This window comes from Phyllobates terribilis, unplaced genomic scaffold (genome assembly GCF_046119375.1).
Source record: "Phyllobates terribilis strain yellow unplaced genomic scaffold, ASM4611937v1 Scaffold_23__1_contigs__length_19252631, whole genome shotgun sequence".
In the NCBI taxonomy this organism is placed as follows: domain Eukaryota; kingdom Metazoa; phylum Chordata; class Amphibia; order Anura; family Dendrobatidae; genus Phyllobates; species Phyllobates terribilis.
Window position 1 is genome coordinate 1,471,251 of NW_027362783.1, and position 21,405 is coordinate 1,492,655.

Consider the following 21,405-nt stretch of genomic DNA (forward strand, 5'->3'; position numbering starts at 1 on the left):
TTACTAGAAATTCATGGCGGTCATGTCTAATAATGGCGTGACCCCATGAATTTCGGGCTTAGGGCCAGCTGATAATGCCAAGCTGGCCCTAAACCCTTTATTACCCAGTGAGCCACCGCACCAGGGCCCTGGATGAGTTGGGTACAGCGCCAGAAGATGGCGCTTCTATGAACGTGCCATTTTCCGGGGTGACTGTGAACTACAATTTGCTGCGGGGGGGGGGGGGGGGGCAGAAAGCTTGGGCCTCCCTGCTCTGCGGATACCAGCCCCCAGCTGCCTAGTTGTACCTGGCTGAACACAAATATAGTGCGAAGCCCCACGTCAATTTTTTTTAAAAATTATTTCGTGAATTTCCTGAAATAATTTTTTAAAAATTGACATGGGGCTTCGCACTATATTTGTGTCCAGCCAGGTACAGCAGGCAGGAAGGGGCAGCCCCCAACCACCAGCTGCCTATTTTTACCTGGCCGGACACAACAATATAGGGAAGCCCTTTTTTTCTTAATTGTTTCATGAATTTCATGAAATAATTAAAAAAAAAATACGTGGGGCTTCGCGCTATTTTTGTGTCCAGCCAGGTACAACTAGGCAGCTGGGGGCTGGAATCTGCAGTGCAGGGAGGCCCAAGCTTTCTGCCCCCCCCCCCCCCCCACCCCCGCTGCAAATTGCAGTCCGCAGCCACCCCGGAAAATGGCGCGTTCATAGAAGCGTCATCTTCTGGCGCTGTACCCAACTCATCCAGGGCCCTGGTGCGGTGGCTCACTGGGTAATAAAGGGGTTAGGGCCAGCTTGGTATTATCAGCTGGCCCTAAGCCCGAAATTCATGGGGTCACGCAAATATTAGACATGACCGCCATGAATTTCTAGTAAAGTATTTCAAAAAACACAACACCCAGAATAAAGTCCTTTAATTGAAATAAACACACAATTCTTTATTGTTCTAAATTAAACCATACTTACCATCACGCCCATTCCAGCTGAAGCCAACGATCTCCTGCAATAAAAGTAAAATAATAAAGCAACATCATCCTTACCTTTCCATGGTTCCCAGGACAGCTTCAGCTCTGCTACATTCACATGACAGGCTGGATCGCAGCCGAAAGCTGCCATCCAGCTTGCCATGACGCAGACACTGAGAAGCGCAGGCATGCTTGCGCTCCTCAGTGTCTGGCTGTAACGGCACAAAGATGAGCCGAGGTCATGTCCAATGAACTCAGCTCACCTCATGCACGTCACTGACAGCGTGGGAAAATTCTCCTGCACTCAGCGCTTCAGCGTGAGAATTCTCCCACGCTGCATGAGGTGAGCTGAGTTCATTGGACATGCACGTCACTGACAGCGTGGGAAATTTCTCACTCTGAAGCGCTGAGTACAGTAGAATTTCCCCACGCTGTCAGTGACGTGCATGAGGTGAGCTCATGTCCAATGAACTCAGCTCATCTCATGCACGTCACTGATAGCGTGGGAAAATTCTCCTGCACTCAGCGCGTCAGCAGAAGAATTCTCCCACGCTGTCAGTGACGTGCATGAGATGAGCTGAGTTCATTGAACATGAACTCGGCTCATCTGGATGCCGTCACAGCCAGACACTGAGGAGCGCAAGCATGCCTGCGCTTCTCAGTGTCTGCTGCATGGCAAGCTGGATGGCAGCTTTCTGCAGCGATCCAGCCTGTCATGTGAATGTAGCAGAGCTGAAGCTGTCGTGGGAACCATGGAAAGGTAAGGATGATGTTGCTTTATTATTTTACTTTTATTGCAGGAGATCGTTGGCTTCAGTCGGAATGGGCGTGATGGTAAGTATGGTTTAATTTAGAACAATAAAGAATTGTGTCTTTATTTCAATTAAAGGACTTTATTCTGGGTGTTTATGTTTTTTTTTTAACTTTGACTATGCTCCATTACTAACCTGGGCTTGATGTCAGCTGGCATTATAAGCTGACATCAACCCCAGCCCTATTACCCCACTGCCACCGCTACAGGGCAGTGGGAAGAGCGAGGCTAAGTGCCAGAATTGGCGCATTCTATTTATGCGCCATTTCTGAGGCGGCTGACGGCTGGTGTTTCTAGCCTGGGAGGGGGCCAATATTCATGGCACCCTTCCTGAGCTATTAATATCAGCCCCCAGCTGTCTGCCTAGCCTTTGCTAGCTATTAAAAAAGGGGGGACCCCACGTCATTTTTTTGGGGGGTCCCCCATTTTAATGAGACATGACCGGGAGTGACCCGTGAAGCGACCTATGAGCCCATTCCAATAAAATGAAGGTAAACTATTTCATCAACTGTTGTGTTCAAACTTTTTATTGGTACTGTACATGAGCATCCCTTTATAGTGAACCCCTTCAGTGCTGTTACTTTTTCTTCTCTTTGTAATTTATTACTCAAGAAGCTGTCCTCTTTTCTCATATATCCTGAAGTTCTAAATCTTGAAGGGGTTGTCCGGTCAAAATGGATAAGTCTGCAGTCACACTGTGTGACTGCAGACTCATGAATCCCCCTAGCACAGGCACTTTGCGCTATGGGGATTTGCCGATATGAGACCCGGGACCGGAGGCTATGTATGGTTTCATGTATGTGTATGTGAATGGTTAAAGTGGATCTGTCTCCAGATTTCACAATCCTTCCTCTTCTGCTACTGGTGACATCTCTCACTGCTAAGTGCAAACAGATGCTGGTACGGAAAGTATTCAGACCCCTTTAAATTTGTCACTCTTTTTTTCATTGTAGCCATTTGGTAAATTCTAAAATGTTCATTTTTTTTCTCATTAAAGTACACTCTGCACCCCATCTTGACTGAAAAAAAAACAGAAATGTAGACATTTTTGCAAATTTATTAAAAAATAATATCTGAAATATCATATGGTCATAAGTATTCAGACCCTTTGCTCAGACACTCATATTTAAGTCACATGCTGTCCATTTCCTTGTGATCCTCCTTGAGATGGTTCTACTCCTTCATTGGAGTCCAACTGCGTTTAATTAAACTGATAGGACTTGATTTGAAAAGGCACACACCTGTCTGTATAAGACCTCACAGCTCACAGTGCATGTCAGACCAAATGAGAATCATGAGCTCAAAGGAACTGCCCAAGGAGCTCAGAGACAGAATTGTGGCAAGACACAGATCTGGCTAAGGTTGCAAATGAATTTCTGCATTACCCAAGGTTCCTAAAAGCAAAGTGGCCTCCATAATCTTTAAATGGAAGAAGTTTGGGACCACCAGAAGTCTTCCTAGACCTGGCCGTCCAGCCAAACAGAGCAATCATGGGAGAAGAGCCTTGGTGAGAAAGGTAAAGAAGAACCCCAAGATCACTGTGGCTGAGCTCCAGAGATGCAGTAGGGAGATGGGAGAAAGTTCCACAAAGTCAACTATCACTGTAGCCCTCCACCAGTTGGGCCTTTATGGCAGAATGGCCCGATGGAAGCCTCTCCTCAGTGCAAGAAATATGAAAGCCTGCATAAAGTTTGCTGAAAAACACATCAAGGACTCCAGACTATGAGAAATAAGATTCTCTGGACCGATGAGATGAAGATAGAACTTTTTGGTGATAATTCTAAGCGGTATGTGTGGAGAAAACCAGGCACTGCTCATCACCTGCCCAATACAATCCCAACAGTGAAACATGGTGGTGGCAGCATCATGCTATGGGGGTCTTTTTCAGCTGCAGGGACATGACGACTGGTTGCAATTGAAGGAAACATGAATGTGGCCAAGTACAGAGATATCCTGGATGAATACCTCTACCAGAGTGCTTTGGACCTCAGACTTGGCCGAAGGTTCACCTTCGAACAAGACAATGACCCTAAGCACACAGCTATAATGACAAAGGCGTGGCTTCAGAACAACTCTGTGACCATTCTTGACTGGTCCAGCCAGAGCTCTGGCCTAAACCCAATTGAGCATCTCTGGAGAGACCTGAAAATGGCTGTCTACTAACGTTCACCATCCAACCTGACAGAACTGGAGAAAGGAAGAATGGCAGAGGATCCCCAAATCCAGGTGTGAAAAAATTGTTGCATCATTCCCAAGAAGACTCATGACTGTACTAGCTCAAAAGAGTGCTTCTACTCAATACCGAGCAAAGGGGCTGAATAGTTATGACCATGTGATATTTCAGTTTTTCTTGTTTAATAAATTTGCAAAAATTTCTACATTTCTGTTTTTTTTTTCAGTCAAGATGGAATGCAGAGTGCACTTTAATGAGAAAAAAATGAACTTTTTAGAATTTACCAAATGGCTGCAATGAAACAAAGAGTGAAAAATTTAAAGGGGTCTGAATACTTTCCGTACCTACTGTATATTGTCCTCTATTTGGTTCTTCCTGAACCTTGGTATTTGGTGATTCTTCCTATGGTCAGAATGCACCTAGGTCTTTCTAGGGTCTCAACTGATGTAATATTACTTTTTCTTTCCTTAAAGGGAACCTGTGACATGAAAGAAGCTATTTTTCTGCATATATGGGGTTAATCTGCAGATTAATAGCGTTCTGAACCTGCCCAGCACTTAGACCCCTACTGTCATGAGGTAATGATCTTTATTCCTCCTTTTAGCATTCTGGTTTCAGTCACGGGCGGCGCGGGTTCAGTCACCGTTCTCTGTATAGAGTGCGGTGGCTGTAACCTCGTCCCCGCCAGTGATTGACAGCCGGCCCTACTGCTGAGCTGCTGTAAGTCAGTGCAGGGGAGTGTTTGCAGCCACTTCTCACTATACACAGAGCGGTGACTGAATCCAATGGATGCCGGGAGAAATAAAGTTCAGAGCAGGGTTAATCTGGAGATTATCCCCATATCTGCAGTCTGATTGTGTTTTTTTCAGGTGACAGATTCCCTTTAAGGAAAGAACCATTTTTTATTGTAGTTAATAATTCTTACATGCATGTAGTAATGTCTTTTTTTTTCTTAAATCTGCAGTGCAAGTGGGCCTAGCGGACAACTCTACGAGCATTCAGAAGGTATAATGAAATCTATGACTTTATATTTTATTGATTCCAAACTTTTTATAGGTTTTATAAAATGTACATATAAATAATAGCTTGACACCGGCAATAAAATCTAAAAGGGAATTTGTCGGCAGGTTTTACTTCTCATCTGAGAGGAGCGTAATGTAGACAAATAGAAGCTGAATCTATCAATGTATCACTTAGATTACTGGGTGCAGCAGTTCAGACCCAATCAGAGCTTTTAGATTTAGAATGAAGCAGAGCTGAGAAAGCTGTCCCCACCCACACCAGGCTCTCCATGTACAAAGTCCATAGACGGTGTGCTGCTTATCACAGCAGGGGGCGTTGCTGGACTAGTGTTGTCCGGCAATGTTAATCTCTTCTTGATAAATCCTTGACAATTACTAAGCAACACCGCACGCACTTTGACAAGTGACACATCTCTGAATTCTGTGTTTCAGCCCCTATCTCCTGCTGTCCTCAGATTACATAGCAAAAACCTGCTGACAGATTCCCTTTAACCCCTTTACAACCCAAGGTGGTTTGCACGTTAATGACCAGGCCAATTTTTACAATTCTGACCACTGTCACTTTATGAGGTAATTACTCTGGAACGCTTCAACGGATCCCCCTGATTCTGAGATTGTTTTTTTGTGACATATTGTACTTCATGATTGTGGTAAAATTTCTTCGATATCACTTGCGTTTATTTGCGAAAAAAATGGAAATTTGGCGAAAATTTTGAAAATTTTGCAATAAATAACATTTCCCACATGTCTACTTTACATCAGCACAATTTTGGAACCAACATTTTTTTTTTGTTAGGGAGCTATAAGGGTTAAAAGTTGACCAGCGATTTCTCATTTTTACAACAAAATTTACAAAAACAATTTTTTTAGGGACCACATCACATTTGAAGTCACTTTGAGGGGTCTATATGACATAAAATACCCAAAAGTGACACCATTCTAAAAACTGCACCCCTCAAAGTGCTCAAAACCACATTCAAGAACTTTATTAACCCTTCAGGTGCTTCACACCAATTAATTGAACGTGAAAGGAATAAATGGACATTTAACTTTTTTTCACTAACATTTTATTTTAGACCCCAATTTTTGTATTTTCACAAGGGTACCAGGAGAAATTGCACCCCATAAGTTGTTGTGCAATTTCTCCTAAGTATGCAGATACCCCATGTGTTGGAGAAAACTACTGTTTGGGCGCATGTCAGGGCTCGGAAGGGAAGGAGTGACGCTTTTGAACGCAGACTTTGATGGAATGGTCTGTGGGCGTGATGTCACGTTCTCAGAACCCCTGATGTGCCTAAACAGTGGAAATGCCCAACAAGTGCCCCCTTTTTGGTAGTGGTAGTTGATTTTTGAATTTTATAATGTAGTTGTTAGGAGGGCGGTTGCAGACAACTTTATTAAAATGGAACGCAACCGACCTCGGGGTCCGCGATGCAGCCTGGAGGACTGCTGCCGAACACTTTCCGGGTGGAAAGGTACGCAACCAACTTAAATGTTAAACCCTTCCGTGTTACCGCACACATGAACGGGTATAGCGGTTCGCTCTATCTCCGTTAACTGCACGGGAGAAGAGTGACCGGGATAGCACCTACTTAACTGAAGAACCACTCCGTGTTAATGCACACGGAGCTGGCTTCAGCGGTTCACACAATCTCCAAGACCTGCAGGGAGACGTGCGACTGGAGGGAAAGCAGTAGCCCTGTCTTCGATACAGGCGCTACGCCGTAGGGATTGGCGCTAGATGCGTGTATGACTACGCGACGGGTACACGTGCCTCCAGCCGGCGTGCCACCTGACAGAAGGTTACTACTCCACGTGGCTGACAGGCGATAGCCGTGGACAGGGTGTCTGCAGGCTGCTCGAGGTATTAGGAGACTCCTTTGACTGAGCCAGGCTGCTAGACGTAGCTACCTGCCTAAGCAAATCTAAGCCTGCCTGAGTGACCTACGCTAATTAGCCAAGCTAACTCTGGCATCGGCAGGTCACGGAGAGAGCAGCTAGAGAGCACGTGGAATACACTCGTCCACACAAACAACACTTGCAAAATGATCTGAGCGCTGCGCCATGTTTGTGGGGGGGCCTTTTAAAGACTAAGCCCTTACCCACGCGCCATTGGTGATGTTACCCGTGGACCAATCAGTCGGTGGCAGGTCACCGGGTCAGGTGAGTGCCAACCCACCAATCATGATCCGCCAGGTCACGGACATGCTCAGTTCGGCAAATCCTGGACTTAGATTCCACAAGCCCTGTCTCCTTCTGCAACCTATGCTTAACATTGCTAGGCACAACTACCTGGGAGATAAACAGTGCTCGCGGACCAGCTAGGCGTTGGGGCTGACGGTGATTCTGAGCAGCATCAGCCCTGGCTGGACTGAAATGGGAGACCATAGAAGGTCCTGGACCCATTTCGAATCCAGCACCAGACCGACACCTAACAGTAGTGTTATACATCAGTTGTGTAGGACAACCTGATGAACACTACACAACTGATGTATGACAACCTGACGAACACTACGTCAGTTGTGTAGTGTTTGTCAGGTTCTCATACGTCAGAAATTAATTTAATAGTCCATCGAAGTATGGTACCTTTTGAAGCAGTCTTTCATACACAGGCCAGGTTTGTCAGGGCAGTTGTCACATTGATAAATGGTGTCCTTGCGTATTCCACTTTTATAACACACTCGGCTCCTCTTTTGTGACTTTCCTTTTTTTCCGCTGTGAGGGATCTGCCCTGGGAAATTCTGGCCTGGTACAATTCTCAGTCCTTCAATTCCGGAACTACTAGGGCCTGCTCTGTCACCGCTGCCAAATATCAGGGCCTTGATAACAGTCTCCTGGAAGTGAAGGTACGACGTAGAAGTCTGGCCTGCACATTGTGACAGAAGGAAAGCGTTGTGCATTGCCATCTGTACAATGTGCACGGCCAGCTTCTTATACCATACCTTGGCCTTTCTGAAAGATCAACTCCCCCCATGTACTTGTACCCCACTACACAGTCTGGTTTGGCGACCTGTGTAGTGGAACCTCTTACAGAGCTGAGGGTGCTGCCATCACCATGTATGGTGGTCAACAAAAGGACATCCCTCTTGTCCTTGTACTTGACCATCAGCAGGTGGTCGCTACATTGGGCTCTGCTCTCACCCCTTCTGAGCAGCTGCCCAATTAGCGTCTTTGGGAGGCCTTTCTAATTTTTGCGGACAGTACCGCAGGCTGCAGTACGTCGCGCAGAGAGGGACTTGAAGAGCGGGATACTTGTATAAAAGTTATCCACAAAGAGGTGATAACCTTTATCCAGCAGTGGGTGCACCAAGTCCTACACAATTTTCCCACTCACTCCCAGAACGGGGAGGCATTCAGGGGGTTCAATCTGGGAGTCCTTCCCTTCATAAACTCTAAACTTGTGAGTGTACCCTGAGGTACTCTGAAAAAGTTTATACAGCTTGATCCCGTACCTGGACCTCTTACTGGGCAGGTACTGCCGGAATCCAAGCCGCCTTTTAAAAGAGATTAAGGACTCATCCACGCAGATGTCCCTTTGGGGCACGTCCACTTCAGCAAACTTGTTGTTGAAGTGTTCGATGACCGGCCGAACTTTGAAAAGACGATCAAAGTTCGGGTCATCGCGTGCAGGACACCTTGCATTATCTTGGTAATGCAAGAACTTGTGGATGGCCTGAAAGCGTCTCCAGATCATGGCCATTCGGAACACTGGAGTGTTATACAAAACGTCAACACTCCAGTATTGCCGAAGTTCGGGCTTGTTCAGGATCCCCATAAGAAGGACCAGGCCCCAAAACTTCATCATTTCTACTGTGTCTACAGGAGACCAGTTAGAAAATGATGAAGAGGGGTTTTGTTCCAAAAATTGATGAGCGTATAAATTAGTTTGGCCCACCATGAGGTTTACAAAATCCTCAGAGAAAAAGACTTTGAAAAAGTCTATTTCTGTGAGGCCGGTGGTGTCAAACTTGATTCCTGATTCCGCCACAAAATCAGTAATCAGTGGTGCATCATTTTCGGGGGGCGAGGTCCATATGGGATCAGTAGTGGGGAGCGCTGGATCATTGTCTCTCCTGCGGCGATGGCGGGGCAGTCCAGCAGAACCGGAGGAAGAGGAGGAAGAAGAGGAAGACGAGTCGGAAAATTAAATAAATGTGGGATCCTCGCCCTCGCTGTCAGTGTCGGTGGCAAGAATAGCGTATGCCTCCTCCGCTGAATAGCGAGTTTGGGATGAGCGGGACATTGTTTTTTATGTATGTGGTGCGTGTGTGTTCATACTTTATTTAGAGTGTGTGTGTGTCAATACTTTGTTTAGAGTGTGTGGAAAAAGGAAATTCTGTATGTGGTGCAAACAGCAACGATGTCACCGATCAATACTCGGCGGCTGCTGGATGTGCTCACGGATGTGTGGGGAGTGGGAAGAGGGAAATTGGGGTGGTTGAGGGGAGATCAGAGATGACTTACCAAAGTCCTCTCTGTTCTTCTTTCAGGATCAGGAGCCTGGACCGGGAGCCCGGCGCTGGTGACCAGGAGCCCGGCGCAGGAGACTGGGAGCCCGGAGCAGGAAACCGGGAGCCCGGAGCAGGAGACCGGCGCTGGTGACCGGGAGCCCAGAGCAGGAGACCGGGAGCCCGGAGCAGGAGACCGGGAGCCCGGAGCAGGAGACCGGTACTGGAGCTGGAGAACAGAACCAAGAGAATTAACAGGGACACTGGGGTGAGGGGGGTAAAAAGATGGGGGAGTGGGGAGAGGGGGATTGGGGTGGATGAGGGGAGATCAGAGATGGACTTACCAAGGGGTCAACAGGATCAGCAGCAGGACCGGAACAGGAGACGGAGCCCGGAGCAGGAGACCGGAGCTGGTGACCGGGAGCCTGGAACGAGAGCCCGGCGCTGGTGACCGGGAGCCCGGTGCCGGAGCCTGGCGCTGGTGACCGGGAGCGGAGCTGGAGACTCGGACCGGAGCTGGAGACCGCTGCAGGACGCAGAAAAAAGAATGGTGGTAAGGGGGGGTAAAAAGAGGGGGGAGGGGGGATTGGGGTGGATGAGGGGAGAACAGACTTACCAAAGTCTTCTCTGCAGGATCAGCAGCAGGATCAGCAGCAGGCTCTGGAGCAGGATACCCAGGACGCTGGAGCAGAAGATCCAGGAGCAGCAGCAGCGACTGGAACAGGAGAGAAGATGGTCTTGTGGTGTCACAGAATATTCTGTGGCACTACAAGGCTCAGCACACACACATCAGATGTGACCGCTCTGTAGAAATCCTCACCAAGTGTGAGGGTCTGCAGGGCGGTCACAGGGTGATGATGGGGTGGTGACAGGTGGAGGTAGTCAGATAATCTGATTGGAGCAATCAATGTCATCAATGATTGCTCCAATCAGAGTTCCTGAATACAGGTGACCGGGCGGTCACAGGGAGGTGTCACCTCTCTGTGACCCTCTGTGGTGCATGCTGTGCCCTAGCCATCTGATTGGTGACATTGATTGCACCAATCAGACATGGCTGTAGCAGAGCACGCACCACAGGGGGTCACAGAGAGGTGACACCTCCCTATGACAGCCCGGTCATCTGTATTCAGGAACTCTGATTGGAGCGATCGATGTCATCATCGATCGCTCCAATCACAGCAGTCTGGGGACTTTGATTACATTACAGGGGGTCATGGGGCAGTGACAGGCAGGTCACAAGCCGGTCACCGCCCCATGTCCGTCCTGTTGTCGCGCTACGATCGGTGCGATCGATGTGATCGGCGATCGCACCGATCATAGCAGTCTGGGGCCAGGGCTGGGGTGTCCTAGCAATAGCCTAGGATCGGTGCTCTTTGATCTGCAGCCTAGGATCGGTGCTCCTCTGTTTCCGGCAATCACATTGCCGGAAACAGTGAGTAATGCTGTAAAGAGGTGTAAAGGGGTTAACAGAGCATGGATCGGGGGTCGGCAATTAGTTTTCTCAAGGGCTCACATGAAATACTGTGACTGTAGTGCAGGGCTAAACCAACACACTGAATTTAAGAATATTAGTGGAAATATTAAGCAAAGTTATATTAATTTATACTGCTTACTATTGATGAGAATTAAGTATGTTGATCCACTGCCACTATTAGGCAATGTGCCCACAATGCAGAAACGCTCCGGATTTTTCCTGAGCTTTTCTGCATCTCCCTGGCAGAAAAAACTCATGCAGATTTTACATGCGTATTTTCAGCCCGGGACAAGCGTTTGTCACGCGTTTAGCACATGCGATTTCCCATGCGGGTTGTCAAGCGTTTTCTAAAAGATTTTGGCTTGGAAAAGTGCTTGACAACTTGGTCACACTATATAAATCCATGCAACCGTGTGACCAAGTTAGTTAAAAAAAAGAATAAAAATGGTAAAAACTCTAAAAAAATCCATTATACTCACCTTCCGATGGCCCACGGTCTCCTTCTCCGGTCTCCCTGGTGGCCCGTGGTGGTGTAAAAGGACCTTCCATGATGTAATTTAGTCAGGTGACAGGTCACATGACCGCTGACGTTGACGAGCCACCGGGGAGCCAAGACACACCGGAGAGAAGACCGCAGGCCATCAGAAGGTGAGTATAATGTTTTTTTTAATTTTAATTTTTTTTTTACAGGTACTATGGTACCCGGGTCTGGATGAGAGTCTCCTCTTCTGCATCCGCACATTGAATTGCTTAATTTCCGCATGTGTACATGTAGTCATGCAGATATTATGCGATTCAATGCAAGTCAATGGCGGCAAAAACGCTGCGCTTACGCAAAATAGTTGGTAGTGCTGCGCTTTTTTCTGTAATAATAATCCGCAGCGGATATTTCCGCAGCATGTGCACAGCACATGTGGATTATCATTGGGGAACATTGCAGACCTCCTACCAAGCGTTTTTTAAGCGTAATTGCCGCTGCAGAAACGCTTAAAAAACGCATAGTGGGCACACAGCCCACTAGAGCTTATTTTATTGTGTTCTTACTAGGAGCAGCCAATCAAAACCATATGATTTATGAATTATTATAACGTCTCATGCAGGGGCGGGCACTGAGACCAAAGGGTCCCTGTGCAAGAATTGTGTATGGCCCCCCCTTCTTAAAGGGGACTTTCATTTTAATTATTTTTGTGCTCATCGGCTTGCGCTAGGGAAAAAAAATAATAAAATCAGAGTTACTCATTTTCACCTAGTCTAAAAATAATAAAATCAGAGTTACTCATTTTCACCTAGTCTAAAAATAATAAAATCAGTTACTCATTCTCACCTAGTCAAAAAATAATAAAATCAGAGTTACTCATATTCACGTAGTCTAAAAATAATAAAATCAGTTACTCATTTTCACCTAGTCTAAAAATAATAAAATCAGACTTACTCATTTTCACCTAGTCTAAAAATAATAAAATCAGAGTTACTCATTTTCACCTAGTCTAAAAATAATAAAATCAGAGTTACTCATTTTCACCTAGTCTAAAAATAATAAAATCAGAGTTACTCATTTTCACCTAGTCTAAAAATAATAAAATCAGAGTTACTCATTCTCACCTAGTCTAAAAATAATAAAATCAGAGTTACTCATTTTCACCTAGTCTAAAAATAATAAAATCAATTACTCATTTTCACCTAGTCTAAAAATAATAAAATCAGAGTTACTCATTCTCACCTAGTCTAAAAATAATAAAATCAGAGTTACTCATTTTCACCTAGTCTAAAAATAATAAAATCAGAGTTACTCATTCTCACCTAGTCTAAAAATAATAAAATCAGAGTTACTCATTTTCACCTAGTCTAAAAATAATAAAATCAGAGTTACTCATTTTCACCTAGTCTAAAAATAATAAAATCAGAGTTACTCATTCTCACCTAGTCTAAAAATAATAAAATCAGAGTTACTCATTTTCACCTAGTCTAAAAATAATAAAATCAGAGTTACTCATATTCAAGTAGTCTAAAAATAATAAAATCAGAGTTACTCATTTTCACCTAGTCTAAAAATAATAAAATCAGTTACTCATTTTCACCTAGTCTAAAAATAATAAATCAGAGTTACTCATTTTCACCTAGTCTAAAAATAATAAAATCAGAGTTACTCATTTTCACCTAGTCTAAAAATAATAAAATCAGAGTTACTCATTTTCACCTAGTCTAAAAATAATAAAATCAGAGTTACTCATTTTCACCTAGTCTAAAAATAATAAAATCAGAGTTACTGATTTTCACCTAGTCTAAAAATAATAAAATCAGAGTTACTGATTTTCACCTAGTCTAAAAATAATAAAATCAGAGTTACTCATTTTCACCTAGTCTAAAAATAATAAAATCAGAGTTACTCACTTTCACCTAGTCTAAAAATAATAAAATCAGAGTTACTCATTTTCACCTAGTCTAAAAATAATAAAATCAGAGTTACTCATTTTCACCTAGTCTAAAAATAATAAAATCAGAGTTACTCATTTTCACCTAGTCTAAAAATAATAAAATCAGAGTTACTCATATTCACGTAGTCTAAAAATAATAAAATCAGAGTTACTCATTTTCACCTAGTCTAAAAATAATAAAATCAGTTACTCATTTTCACCTAGTCTAAAAATAATAAATCAGAGTTACTCATTTTCACCTAGTCTAAAAATAATAAAATCAGAGTTACTCATTTTCATCTAGTCTAAAAATAATAAAATCAGAGTTACTCATTTTCACCTAGTCTAAAAATAATAAAATCAGAGTTACTCATTTTCACCTAGTCTAAAAATAATAAAATCAGAGTTACTCATTTTCACCTAGTCTAAAAATAATAAAATCAGAATTACTCATTTTCACCTAGTCTAAAAATAATAAAATCAGAGTTACTCATTTTCACCTAGTCTAAAAATAATAAAATCAGAGTTACTCACTTTCACCTGGTCTAAAAATAATAAAATCAGAGTTACTCATTTTCACCTAGTCTAAAAATAATAAAATCAGAGTTACTCATTTTCACCTAGTCTAAAAATAATAAAATCAGTTACTCATTTTCACCTAGTCTAAAAATAATAAATCATAGTTACTCATTTTCACCTAGTCTAAAAATAATAAAATCAGAGTTACTCATTTTCACCTAGTCTAAAAATAATAAAATCAGAGTTACTCATTTTCACCTAGTCTAAAAATAATAAAATCAGAGTTACTCATTTTCACCTAGTCTAAAAATAATAAAATCAGAGTTACTCATTTTCACCTAGTCTAAAAATAATAAAATCAGAGTTACTCATTTTCACCTAGTCTAAAAATAATAAAATCAGAGTTACTCATTTTCACCTAGTCTAAAAATAATAAAATCAGAGTTACTCATTTTCACCTAGTCTAAAAATAATAAAATCAGAGTTACTCATTTTCACCTAGTCTAAAAATAATAAAATCAGAGTTACTCATTTTCACCTAGTCTAAAAATAATAAAATCAGAGTTACTCATTTTCACCTAGTCTAAAAATAATAAAATCAGAGTTACTCATTTTCACCTAGTCTAAAAATAATAAAATCAGAGTTACTCATTTTCACCTAGTCTAAAAATAATAAAATCAGAGTTACTCATTTTCACCTAGTCTAAAAATAATAAAATCAGAGTTACTCATTTTCACCTAGTCTAAAAATAATAAAATCAGCGTTACTCATTTTCACCTAGTCTAAAAATAATAAAATCAGAGTTACTCATTTTCACCTAGTCTAAAAATAATAAAATCAGAGTTACTCATTTTCACCTAGTCTAAAAATAATAAAATCAGAGTTACTCATTTTCACCTAGTCTAAAAATAATAAAATCAGCGTTACTCACTTTCACCTGGTCTAAAAATAATAAAATCAGAGTTACTCATTTTCACCTAGTCTAAAAATAATAAAATCAGAGTTACTCATTTTCACCTAGTCTAAAAATAATAAAATCAGAGTTACTCATTTTCACCTAGTCTAAAAATAATAAAATCAGAGTTACTCATTTTCACCTAGTCTAAAAATAATAAAATCAGAGTTACTCATTTTCACCTAGCCTAAAAATAATAAAATCAGAGTTACTCATTTTCACCTAGTCTAAAAATAATAAAATCAGAGTTACTCATTTTCACCTAGTCTATTGATGTCTTTATGCTCCTGGCCTGTCCGTGTTTACAGGCTGCAGTGGTAATATCTCATGTGACCACTGTAGCCAATCATAGGGTCAGCAGCTTGTTCCATCTACCTTGGCATTACTGCTGAGCTCAGTCATTAAAAGGGTTTTCCTACAAACAAAAGTTAATTTTATAAATTGGCTGTGTCTGACCGTGTGCGGAACATGGTCTGATCATACCACAGCTCCTGGGCAGGGAAGGCTGCAAAAGACAATGCAGACATTCCAGCACGGGATCTCATAGGATTGATTCATTTTGTGAGGTAAAATATTTCACTGCCTGTGTTTAAACAATATTTTACCTCTCAAAATGAATCCTTTGTGATCCCCTGATGTAATGTCTGTATTGTCTTTGGCTTCCTCCTCCGCTCAGGAGCTGTGGTATTTTCCATACACGGTCAGACACAGACCATTTTTAAAATGAACTTTTGTTTCTGGGAAAACCCCTTTAAGCTCCAGCAGTCACGTGTTTTAGTCAGGACATCACGGCTGCAGCCTGAAAACAAAGACCAGGGCAGTAGCGGAAGAGGAATTGCTGACCCTGAGAGTATCCCTGATTTTATTGTTTTTCTCTAGGGCAAGCCTAAGGGCGGTAAAAGAATTAAAACAGAAATTCACTTTAAGTAACATTATTTGATGCAATAAAAACATGTTAGGCACAAATCAAAAAATCACTTGTCATACAAGTAACATGAGTGCATCACACACCAGACACATCACACAAGCACAGCGCAGACTTGAGAGATGTCACACAAGCACAGCGCAGACTTGAGAGATGTCACACAAGCACAGCGCAGACTTGAGAGATGTCACACAAGCACAGCGCAGACTTGAGAGATGTCACACAAGCACAGCGCAGACTTGAGAGATGTCACACAAGCACAGCACAGACTTGAGAGATGTCACACAAGCACAGCGCAGACTTGAGAGATGTCACACAAGCACAGCGCAGACTTGAGAGATGTCACACAAGCACAGCCCAGACTTGAGAGATGTCACACAAGCACAGCGCAGACTTGAGAGATGTCACACAAGCACAGCGCAGACTTGAGAGATGTCACACAAGCACAGCACAGACTTGAGAGATGTCACACAAGCACAGCGCAGACTTGAGAGATGTCACACAAGCACAGCACAGACTTGAGAGATGTCACACAAGCACAGCGCAGACTTGAGAGATGTCACACAAGCACAGCGCAGACTTGAGAGATGTCACACAAGCACAGCCCAGACTTGAGAGATGTCACACAAGCACAGCGCAGACTTGAGAGATGTCACACAAGCACAGCGCAGACTTGAGAGATGTCACACAAGCACAGCACAGACTTGAGAGATGTCACACAAGCACAGCGCAGACTTGAGAGATGTCACACAAGCACAGCGCAGACTTGAGAGATGTCACACAAGCACAGCCCAGACTTGAGAGATGTCACACAAGCACAGCACAGACTTGAGAGATGTCACACAAGCACAGCGTAGACTTGAGAGATGTCACACAAGCACAGCACAGACTTGAGAGATGTCACACAAGCACAGCGCAGACTTGAGAGATGTCACACAAGCACAGCGTAGACTTGAGAGATGTCACACAAGCAGAGCGCAGACTTGAGAGATGTCACACAAGCACAGCGCAGACTTGAGAGATGTCACACAAGCACAGCGCAGACTTGAGAGATGTCACACAAGCACAGCGCAGACTTGAGAGATGTCACACAAGCACAGCGCAGACTTGAGAGATGTCACACAAGCACAGCGTAGACTTGAGAGATGTCACACAAGCAGAGCGCAGACTTGAGAGATGTCACACAAGCACAGCGCAGACTTGAGAGATGTCACACAAGCACAGCGCAGACTTGAGAGATGTCACACAAGCACAGCGCAGACTTGAGAGATGTCACACAAGCACAGCGCAGACTTGAGAGATGTCACACAAGCACAGCGTAGACTTGAGAGATGTCACACAAGCTGAGCGCAGACTTGAGAGATGTCACACAAGCACAGCGCAGACTTGAGAGATGTCACACAAGCACAGCGTAGACTTGAGAGATGTCACACAAGCACAGTGCACAAATTACACAAGTAGATGTGCACATATCAGAAAGATCACAAGAATAAGCTGCACACATCTTACAAGTACTCCAACACGCATCACAGAAGTGCAGGACATACCGAGGAATTCTGAAGAGACAAGTTAGAATGGCTCTACATTCAGGTTCTAAAATGGTCGTTCTGGAGGAATAGAAAGAGATAGATGTTACTTTATGTCACCAACTTATTCGTTCCATGTGTAGAAGACTTGGTGCTGTCCTTAACAATCATAGAGGTCATACAAAATACTAGATGTAGTAGTTTTGGTGTAGGGTGCATCACTGAATTTGGGTAAAACTGAAGATTTTGTAATGAAAGTTATAATATTAACATTACTTTCATGCTATGGGTGAAAAAAATGTTCTGTGAAACTCCGTCTTGTCAGTATTTTGGAAACTGTTCTTGTGTTCAGTGAGGTATTAACTAAAATCCTACTTCTGGTAGTCACTTTATCCAGGGCACTGAAAAAAAAAAAAGATATTTATACATACCACACACCTACATGTTACATACATTGTTTTATCACCCTGACTAATCAGTATTTCCTTTTATTACTGGCATGATATGCCAGCACTTTTGAGCATAGGTATGTACTGCACATTACCATTTCATGTTTCTTAACCCTGTCTCGTGGTAATCAGTATTAACCTTTCTGACAGCCCCATTTTTCATATCTGAAACGTCACTTTATTTGGTAATAACTTTGAAATGCTTCTGCTAGTCAGTCTGATATTTCTGATCTTCTTTTTGGAACAAATTGTACCTGTTGCAGCTGGTAAATTTTAAATTAATACGTTTTGTTGTTATTCATGAAAATATCCCAGATTTTCTAAAAATTTAGAAAAATGTGAAATTTTAAACTTAAAGCGGTTGTGCCACCATAAAGAATACAATTGACCAACCAGAAAAGGTGGAAATAAATCGTTTTGTAATTTATAGTGATTCAAAATTATGCTTCATTGAAAAGATACCAAGCTTTTATTTTTCAAATGCTGTTCTCTGGCGCCCCCTGGCGTTATTCCATTACGTCCTGGTAGTGGGTGATCAGCTGGTCGAGTTTGCGCAGTTCCTGGCGTAAGAGCTCCCTACTCGCAGCATGCAAAATGTATTCTCTGTCACAACACTCCCTGCTGTAAGCACAGCCTGTGTGTGATTCACCCCCTCCCCCTGTGCTCATAGCTCACAGCTGATCTCCGGGTGAGATACCCCCTCCCAATGCGCTCACAGCTCACCTCTGGGTCAGAAAACCCCCTCCTCCTCTGCTCATAGCTCTCAGTTGATCTCCGGGTGAGATACCCCCTCCCAATGTGCTCACAGCTCACCTCTGGGTCAGAAAACCCCCTCCTCCTCTGCTCATAGCTCTCAGTTGATCTCCGGGTGAGATACCCCCTCCCCCTGAGCTCATAGCTAATCTCCGGGTGAGATACCCCCTCCCCCTGCGCTCACTGCTGATCTCTAGGTGAGATACCCCCTCCCCCTGCGCTCACTGCTGCTCTCTAGGTGAGATACCCCCTCCACCTGCACTCACAGCTCATCTCCAAGTGAGATACCTCCCTCCCCCTGCGCTCACTGCTGATCTCTAGGTGAGACACCCTCCCCCTGCGCTCACTGCTGATCTCTAGGTGAGACACCCTCCCCCTGCGCTCACTGCTGATCTCTAGGTGAGATACCCCCTCCCCCTGCGCTCACTGCTGCTCTCTAGGTGAGATACCCCCTCCCCCTGCGCTCACTGCTGATCTCTAGGTGAGACACCCTCCCCCTGCGCTCACTGCTGATCTCTAGGTGAGACACCCTCCCCCTGCGCTCACTGCTGATCTCTAGGTGAGACACCCTCCCCCTGCGCTCACTGCTGATCTCTAGGTGAGACACCCTCCCCCTGCGCTCACTGCTGATCTCTAGGTGAGATACACCCTCCCCCTGCGCTCACTGCTGCTCTCTAGGTGAGATACCCCCTCCCCCTGCGCTCACTGCTGATCTCTAGGTGAGATACCCCCTCCCCCTGCACTCACAGCTGATCTCTAGGTGAGATTCTCCCCCTGCACTCACAGCTCAACTCCGGGTGAGATACCCCCTCCCCCTGCGCTCACTGCTGATCTCTAGGTGAGACACCCCCTCCCCCTGCACTCACAGCTCATCTCCGAGTGAGATACCCCCTCCCCCTGCGCTCACTGCTGATCTCTAGGTGAGATACTCCCCCTGCACTCACAGCTCATCTCCGAGTGAGATACCCTCTCCCCCTGCACTCACAGCTGATCTCTGGGTGAGATACCCCCTCCCCCTGCACTCACAGATCATCTCTGAGTGAGATACCCCCTCCCCCTGCGCTCACTGCTGATCTCTAGGTGAGATACCCCCTCCCCCTGTGCTCACTGCTGATCTCTAGGTGAGATACTCCCCCTGCGCTCACTGCTGATCTCCGAGTGAGATACCCCCTCCCCCTGTGCTCACAGCTCAGCTCTGGGTGAGATCATCTGCTTCGCAGACTAAGTATGGGAAGTGTTTCCCTGCTATCGGGCTCTCAAGTCTGTGAAGCAGATGATCTCACCCGGAGATGAGCTGTGAGCGCAGGGGGAGAGGGTGTCTAACCTGGAGATGAGCTATGAGCTGTGAGCACAATGGGAGGGAGTATCTCACCTGGAGATCATCTGTGAACACAGGGGGGAGGTATCTCACCCGGAGATCAGCTATGAGCACAGGGGGAGAGGGTGTCTAACCTGGAGATGAGCTATGAGCTGTGAGCACAATGGGAGGGAGTATCTCACCTGGAGATCATCTGTGAACACAGGGGGGAGGTATCTCACCTGTTGATCAGCTGTGAGTGCAGGGGGAGGGAGTGTCTCACCCCGAGATCAGCTATGAAGCAGGGGGAGGAGGTGTCCCACCTGGAGATCAGCTATGAGCACAGGGGGAGGGGGTGAATGACAGACACTCTGTGTTTACAGCAGGGAGCCTTGTGACAAAGAATACATTGTGCATAACAATAGAGAACAAATGGAAGTCAGCTCACCCTCCAGGATTTCAGTGTGTTGAAGCCAGGAACAACGTGTGGTCACACTTGGAATCAATGCAAAAAAGAAGTGAAAAATTCCATTAAGTCAAATTCCATTCAGCTAATATGTTACTTTAGACCCAAATTTTAGCCTGCACAATTTATTATGTAATTTCTCCTAAACGCAGCATTGCCCCATACATAGCAGACACTAATATTTTCTAGCTATATACAGTACATGGCATTAAGGGTAAACAAAGCGGTTGTGCCACAATAAAGAATACAGTTAACCAACCAGAAAAGGTGGAAATAAACAGTTTTGTAATTTACATTGATTCAAAATTATGCTTCATTCAAAAGTTACCAAGCTTTTACTTTTATGAATGCTGCTCTCTGGCGCCCCCTGGCGTTATTATCCTACGTCCTGGTAGTGGGTGATCAGCTGGTCGGGTTTGGGCAGTTCCTGTCATAAGAGCTTCCAACCGGCAGTCTGCACAATGTATTGCAAGAAAAGAAATGAAAAATTCCATCTCCAAAAAAGTTGTATTAAAAAATTCCAAGTTGTTATTACATCATTTTAACATCTGATGAGGTCACAAGGTACATGGGGATTCACATAGCAATTCGTTTCCAAAGCCAACCAGCTTTCTTTGTCAAGCTACTATGACATGATTCTGTGATCTTTTAAATATTTCCGAAACCAATTACAAGTAATACACCAATTACATGACCAATGAGATCACACCCATTACATGACCAATGAGACAAATACATAGAAAGTTACATATCAAATACACTGCTCATAAAATAAAGGGAACACTTAAACAACAGAATATAACTCCAAGTAAATGAAACTTCTGTGAAATCAAACTGTCCACTTAGGAAGCAACACTGATTAACAATCAATTTCACATGCTGTTGTGCAAATGGAATAGACAATAGATGGAAATGATTGGCAATTTTCAAGACACCCTCAATAAAGGAGTGGTTCTGCAGGTGGGGAGCACAGACCATATCTCAGTACCAATGCTTTCTGGCTGATGTTTTGGTCACTTTTGAATGTTGGTTGTACTTTCATACTTGTGGTAGCATGAGACGGACTCGACAACCCACAGAAGTTGCTCAGGTAGTGCAGCTCATTCTGGATGGCACATCAATGCAAGCTGTGGCAAGAAGGTTTGCTGTGTCTGTCACCGTAGTGTCCAGAGGCTGGATGCACTACCAGGAGACAGGCCAGTACAAAAGGAGA